Consider the following 8,094-nt stretch of genomic DNA (forward strand, 5'->3'; position numbering starts at 1 on the left):
CCGTGTCCAGTTAGTCCAGAATGCTGCTGCAAGGCTTTTAACTAAGACGCGAAAAAGAGAGCACATTACACCAGTGTTACGTTCATTACACTGGCTTCCAGTACATTTCAGAATTCATTTTAAAATCTTGGTACTGACTTTTAAAGCTTTGAATTGTGATGCCCCTGCTTACATTTCTGATCTTTTAGAACCCCACGCTCCCTCTCGCAGCCTGAGATCATCTAATCAAAGGCTGTTGGTAGTCCCTCGAACATATTTTAAAACCAGAGGTGATAGATCTTTTAGAGCGGTGGCCCCCAGGTTGTGGAATGCTCTCCCTCCATCATTACGTTGCCTTGATTGTATTTATTCTTTTAAAAAGCAGCTTAAGACTCATTTATTTAGATTGGCTTTTAATTAGATTTGTGCTGTGTGTTTTATTATTTATGTATTTTATGTATTTCTGTTTTATATTACTGTGAAGCACTTTGTGGTTTTTATCCTGTGAAAAGTGCTATATAAATAAATTGATTTGATTTTGATTTTGTGCTTGTTTAAGTTCCAGATGGAGACTGACCATTAGTGGAAGAGTGAGGCTGTGTCCCAATCCAGCGACCGCACGCTTTGGTGAATAGTAAATGCCAAGATGAATCTTGTGACACCTGTTGGAACCACATTATCGTAAATGCACAGTCCCGCAAATCTGTGAATCATTTTCCAGACAGAAGGCAGTATGAATAGAAGTATCACCACTACAAGTGTAATCAATTGTACCAATATTACCCTTCCCTGGCCACAAACTGAAATGTCAACATATTCCAGGCAGGAATGTAGCTGTGTACACACCAAATATCTGCGTGAGCCACCAAGACATCACATATTTGCAAAGGTTGTCACACCATCCATGTCAAATATGATAGAGAACCCCCTGACCTTAACCTAGAACCTTAAAAAGTAAATGTTTGGCCTCAGTTAGTGCTGCCCCTGTCCCACAATAAATCGTTTTACCTGACATTTCAGTTTGTATGTCCCACACAGCTGAATATGCTGAACATACGGAAAATAGGGAACTGATAAAACAGAAGTGCAAGATGGTCAGGAATGTAATCCAATGTCTTGCTGCATTCCAACGGCAAGGAGCAGACGGCCAAACTCATTCGACTCCGCCGTGAAAATGAGCACCTGTTCACCGGTGCAAAACACTCAGCCGCAGTGGGTTGGAGGTACAGCAACAGTATGAGGTTTCCAATCAGTGAGGCACAAGGGAGAGTGAACTGTCTGCCCTGCGGTCCTAATCTAGTACATTTTGCTGTGGATGCCATTCAGGGAATAACCTTATTTTCATGTTCTATCATATTTCGTCTGTCAGAGCAATCGTGGAGAAGATGGACCTGGTAGGGAAAATCTCCCCTGTGCAGGCCAAACGAAAATGGGAGAATCTAAAAAGGAAATACAATGTACAGTGGTATTGACAGATGTATCTCCACACGGAATACTGCGAAGTCATCTATGTAAACCTGTACTGTAGCTGTTTTTGCCAACTGCCACTTTTGATGTACTCTGCCTTTAGGAGTGCAAGTATCCAGCGACAGGCAATAGTGCAAGTGGGAAGCCCACTGCTGCAACATGGCCCTGGTTTGGACCCATGGATGAGGTGTTAGGACAGAGGCCCTCTACCAGGCCTCCAGTCCTAATTTCCTCCATCCAGGAGGACACACCAGGGCCCAGTGCAGTAGTGGGCAACCCACTTCCTCACCAGGAAGAGCAGGAGGATGAGGAGCCGCTGGAGGCACGAGTGGCGAAAAGAAAGAGGGACGGGGAGGATGAACTCATTGCTCTAATAAAAGAGGACATGGCACAGCAACGTCAAATGGAGGAACAGAGAGCCGAGAGGATGGACGGGCTGCTAGGTGTCCTTGAGAAGCATGTCGAGCAGAAAAAGGATTGAGTCGTGTTCACAGACATCTAATGTACATATTTGCATACTTTATTTATGTTGGCGTCCCAACCTTTGTTGTGTACAAACAAGATGATTTAAGTTATGTAAATAAAGACATTCGTAACATCCCAACTGTATTTGCATGTTTGTAACGAACTCCATAAAACAATTTCTGAGGGCCTGACCTATTGCATTTGCCAAACTGCGAAAATAACAACAGTACAACGAAAAACACAACAGGATTATTGGTAATGAAATGCCCATTGTGGTCCAGGATTAACCTGAGTGTCCCAGTATGCACAGGCATTGTTGACCAGGCCTGACATTTGGCTGAGCAGGGAGTCTCGGGCAGTGCTGCTGAAGTGCTGTTGCAGCCGAAGATAGCGTAGGCCCCGCTAGCTGTTCCCCGGCAGACCCCAAGCAGCTGGGGAAAGAGGGCGGCTGGGTGACGGTGAGGAGGAAGCATAGTCTTAAACAGAAGCCCCAGGTACACCACAATCCCGTTCATGTGTCTAACCGTTTTCCCCCACTCGGCGACACACCCGCTGGGGGTCAAACTCTGGTAATTGGTGATTTTGTTCTCAGACATGTGAAGCTAGAGACACCGGCAACCATAGTCATTTGTCTTCCAGGGGCCAGAGCAGGCAACATTGAAGGAAATTTAAAACTGCTGGCTAAGGGTAAACGTAAATTCAGTAAAATCATAATTCACGTCGGCAGTAATGACACCCGGTTACACGGGAGGAGGTCACTAAAATCAATACTGAATCGGTGTGTAACTTTTCCAAAACAATGTCGGACTCTGTAGTTTTCTCTGGTCTCCTCCCCAATCAGACCAGGAGTGACATGTTTAGCCGCATGTTCTCCTTAAATTGCTGGCTGTCTGAGTGGTGTCCCAGAAACGATGTGGGCTTCATAGATAATTGGCAAACCTTCTGGAGGAAACCTGGTCTTGTTAAGAGAGACGGCATCCATCCCACTTTGGATGGAGCAGCTCTCATTTTTAGAAATATGGACAAATTTATTAAACCCCCCAAAATATGACTATCCAGAGTTGGGACCAGGAAGCAGAGTTGCAGTCTTACACGCCTCTCTGCAGCTTCTCTCCTTCTGCTACCCCCCCAGAAAACCCATCTCCATAGAGACTGTGTCAGCTCCCAAAAAGACAAAAAACAAACTAAAAACCAGCAACAAACAACTTAAACATAAAAAATCACAAAGAAGGAACAATACAGTATCCACATCTGAACCAAAGAGTAAAACAGTGAAATGTGGATTATTAAATATTAGGTCTCTTTCCTCCAAGTCTCTGTTAGTACATGACTTAATAATTGATCAACAAATCGATTTACTCTGCCTTACAGAAACCTGGTTGCAGCAGGATGATTATGTTAGTTTAGATGAATCAACACCCCCGAGTCATTCTAACTACCAGAAATCTCGAAGCACAGGCCGAGGGGGCGGTGTGGCAGCAATTTTTCACACCAGCCTATTAATCAACGAAAGACCAAGACAGACTTTTAATTCATTTGAAAGCCCGATGCTTAGTCTTGTCCACCCCAGCTGTAAAACTCAGAAACCAGTCTTACTTGTTATCATATATCGTCCACCTGGGCCTTACACAGAGTTTCTGTCTGATTTCTCAGACTTTTTTTCTGATTTACTTCTCAGCTCAGATAAAATAATTATTGTGGGTGATTTTAACATCCATGTAGATGCTAAAAATGACAGCCTCAACATGGCATTTAATCTGTTATTAGACTCAATTGGTTTCTCTCAAAATGTAAAAGAACCCACCCACCACTTTAATCACACTCTAGATCTTGTTTTAACATATGGCATAGAAACTGAACATTTAACAGTATTTCCTGAAAACCCTCTCCTGTCTGATCATTTCCTGATTACATTTACAATAATTGATTACACAGCAGTGGAGAGTAGACTTTATCACAGTAGATGTCTTTCTGAAAGCGCTGTAACTAAGTTTAAGAATATAATCCACCCACTGTAATCATCTTAATAATAATGAATAATAATGGATTGCATTTATATAGCGCTTTTCGGGGCCCTCAAAGCGCTGTACAATTCCACTATTCATTCACTCTCACATTCACATACTGGTGGATAAGCATCTTCAATGCTTATAGAGCAGAGCAGCTATCTGAACACTACCCCATCAGAGGTCAATTATCTTGTTAATAATTTTACCTCCTCACTACGTACGACTCTGGATACTGTAGTTCATGTGAAAACTAAGGTCTCTAATCAGAAGTACCTGACTCCGTGGTATAATTCTCAAACAAGTAGCCTAAAGCAGATGACTCCTAAGCTGGAGAGGAAATGGCATGTCACAAATTTAGAGGATCATCATTTAGCCTGGAGAAATAGTTTGCTGCTTTATAAGAAAGCCCTCTGCAAAGCCAGAACATCTTACTATTTGTCACTGGTTGAAGAAAATAAGAACAACCCCAGGTTTCTCTTCAGCACTGTAGCCGGGCTGACAAAAAGTCAGAGCTCTATCGAGCCAACAATCCCTTTAACGTTAACTAGTAATGACTTCATGAACTTCTTCACAAATAAAATGTTAATCATTAGAGAAAAAATTACCAATAATCATCCAACAGATGTAATATTATCTACAGCTACTCTTAGTACCATTGATGTTAAGTTAGACTCTTTTTCTCCAATTGATCTTTCTGAGTTAACTTCAATAATTACTTCCTCCAAACCATCAACGTGTCTTTTAGACCCCATTCCTACAAAACTGCTCAAAGAAGTCCTGCCATATCTCTAATAATCGGCTATGTACCACAGGCCTTCAAGGTGACTGTATTTAAACCTTTACTCAAAAAGCCATCTCTACACCCAGCAGTCTTAGCTAGTTATAGGCCAATCTCCAACCTTCCTTTCATATCAAAAATCCTTGAAAGAGTAGTTGTCAAACAGCTAACAGATCATCTGCAAAGGAATGGTTTATTTGAAGAGTTTCAGTCAGGTTTCAGAGCTCATCACAGCACAGAAACAGCTTTAGTGAAGGTTACAAATGATCTTCTTATGGCCTCTGACAGTGGACTCATCTCTGTGCTTGTCCTGCTAGACCTTAGTGCAGCATTCGATACTGTTGACCATAATATCCTATTAGAGCGATTAGAATATGCTGTAGGTGTTACAGGTACTGCACTGCAGTGGTTTGTAGCTATCATATCTATCTAATAGACTCCAATTTGTGCATGTAAATGGAGCGTCCTCTTCACACACTGAGGTTAATTATGGAGTTCCACAGGGTTCGGTGCTAGGACCAATTCTGTTTACACTATACATGCTTCCCTAGGCAGTATCATTAGAAGACATAGCATACATGTTCACTGCTATGCATATGACACACAGCTCTATCCATGAAGCCTGATAACACACACCAATTAGTTAAACTGCAGGAATGTCTTAAAGACATAAAGACCTGGATGGCCGCAGACTTTCTGCTTTTTAATTCAGATAAAACTGAGGTTATTGTACTCGGCCCTGAAAGTCTTAGAAATATGGTGTCTAACCAGATTCTTACTCTGGATGGCATTACCTTGGCCTCCAGTAACGCTGTGAGGAACCTTGGAGTCATTTTTGACCAGGACATGTCCTTCAACGCACATATTAAACAAATATGTAAGACTGCTTTCTTCCACTTGCACAACGTCTCTAAAGTTAGAAATATCCTGTCTCAGAGTGACACTGAAAAACTAGTTCATGCATTTATTACTTCCAGGCTGGACTACTGTAATTCATTATTATCAGGATGTCCAAACAACTCGCTGAAAAGCCTTCAGCTAATCCAAAATGCTGCAGCAAGAGTACTGACAGGGACTAGAAAGAGAGAGCATATTTCTCCTGTTTTGGCTTCCCTTCATTGGCTTCCTGTTAAATCCAGAATTGAATTCAAAATCCTGCTCCTCACATACAAGGTCTTAAATAATCAGGCCCCATCTTATCTTAATGACCTTGTAGTACCATATCACCCTATTAGAGCACTTCGCTCTCGCTCTGCAGGCCTACTTGTTGTTCCTAGAGTATTTAAAAGTAGAATGGGAGGGAGAGCCTTCAGTTTTCAGGCCCCTCTTCTGTGGAACCAGCTTCCAGTTTGGATTCGGGAGACAGACACTATCTCTACTTTCAAGATTAGGCTTAAAACTTTCCTTTTTGCTAAAGCATATAGTTAGGGCTGGACCAGGTGACCCTGAATCCTCCCTTAGTTATGCTGCAATAGACATAGGCTGCCGGGGATTCCCATTATGCATTGAGTTTTTCCTTTCCAGTCACCTTTCTCACTCACTATGTGTTAATAGACCTCTCTGCACTGAATCATACCTGTTATTAATCTTTGTCTCTCTTCCACAGCATGTCTTTTACCCTGTTTTCCTTCTCTCACCCCAACCGGTCGCAGCAGATGGCCGCCCCTCCCTGAACCTGGTTCTGCCGGAGGTTTCTTCCTGTTAAAAGGGAGTTTTTCCTTCCCACTGTTGCCAAAGTGCTTGCTCATAGGGGTTCATATGATTGTTGGGCTTTTCTCTGTATCTACTGTACAATATAAAGTGCCTTGAGGCGACTTTTGTTGTGATTTGGCACTATATAAATAAAATTGAATTGAATTGAATTGAATTGAATTGGTCCCGCCAGTGTGCACCACTGACTGCCTCCAAACCAGTCTCCCCCTCATCTTTGGTATCATCCTCGGGCTCCTCATCTGGGGCCACAATGTCACCAGCACCAATGCAGATATTATGCAAATGGCACATGCTGTTATGACCTGCAACATATGTTTTGTCTTGTAAGCACAGTGTACATGCCAGATTACACACTACAGTTACCATTATGATTCGACAAACAACAATGATGATTGTATTAGACTGACGTACATGTGGCACAAAGGTCCAGCGCTTGCAGAAAGATGACACGGAACCTCGTCTTCATCATTCCAAAAGCACGCTCTATGACAGAGCATGCCCTGGAATGATGTGCGTTGAAGCGCTGGGCTCCCACACCGTGGACTGGCCTCTTGTAGGGGGTGATGAGTGGGAGTGGATGTTGGAAACATGGGTACCCTCCATCTGCAAGGATGAAATGCCCTGGGGGAGGGTTACAGACCTGTCGGTACAGTGGGCTGCTGCAGAGGACCCTGGAGTCATGCATTGACCCCGGCCAGCCCACATGTGTATTGACAAAGCGACCCTGATGGTTATATACCGTCTGCAGGATTATAGACGGGAACAACTTCCTGTTCCTGTAGCACTGACCATCAGGGCCACTGGGAGGCTTGATGCAGACTTGGCAGCAGTCAATTGCACCAGCAGCTTTCACAAAGGCTCTGTGTCCTGCCAGCTGTGCAAACCCATTGGACATGGCATCTAGGTCTTCTGGGGTCCGAGGGAGGTGGATGACCTGGTGGCGAGTGGCCACACCTCCTCTGTGACCGTGTGCACAATGCGGTGAACAGTGGAACAGGGTATTACAAACACCCTGGACACGACCCTGTAGGATGCTACACTTGCCAGCCAGAAAAGGAACACAAGGGCCTCAATCGGGGCATCCCAACCATGTCTCCAAACCTGGTTAAGTTGATTCATCAGTGCTCTCACAGACTCCCTGCTGAGGCGAAAATCAGGCCTGGTGTCCTCATTATTGAAGAATCTGTCCAGGACTGGGACACTCAGGTTAATTCTGCAGAACAAGGGTCTGGTCTGGTGAAGGCAAATACAGGAAATGACAGACATTGTTTTATTCTTGTCATTATTCTGACTGTTGCTGTTCTTCTTTTAGCAGACAATGGACACTGTACTTGTGGAAACAGTATTTGGGTTTTTTGTTAATTGCACTTTTGTAGAATGTCCTAGGATGTACTGCTTCAGTGTGCAGGCTACGGGTGCAAACACTCCTATCTGGGACTCACATCTTCAGTGGTATATATCAGGGTGTTACGCTAGTACACAGGTACACACGTCAAATATCTGAGGGGGGAGAAATGTCGACATGTATTTATCACTGTACCTGAACGTGGTTGTCTCGTAGTTGCAACAGAATCAGTCGTCTGTGACGGGTGGGTTGTTGGAGCTCTTCCATTAGCAGAGAAATTACACACGCAAGGATGTGGTCTGTATCCATTTTGCTGATCGGGAGGAGTGATATGGGAA

This window comes from Aulonocara stuartgranti (assembly GCF_965226115.1).
Source record: "Aulonocara stuartgranti genome assembly, chromosome: 23".
Classification (NCBI taxonomy): domain Eukaryota; kingdom Metazoa; phylum Chordata; class Actinopteri; order Cichliformes; family Cichlidae; genus Aulonocara; species Aulonocara stuartgranti.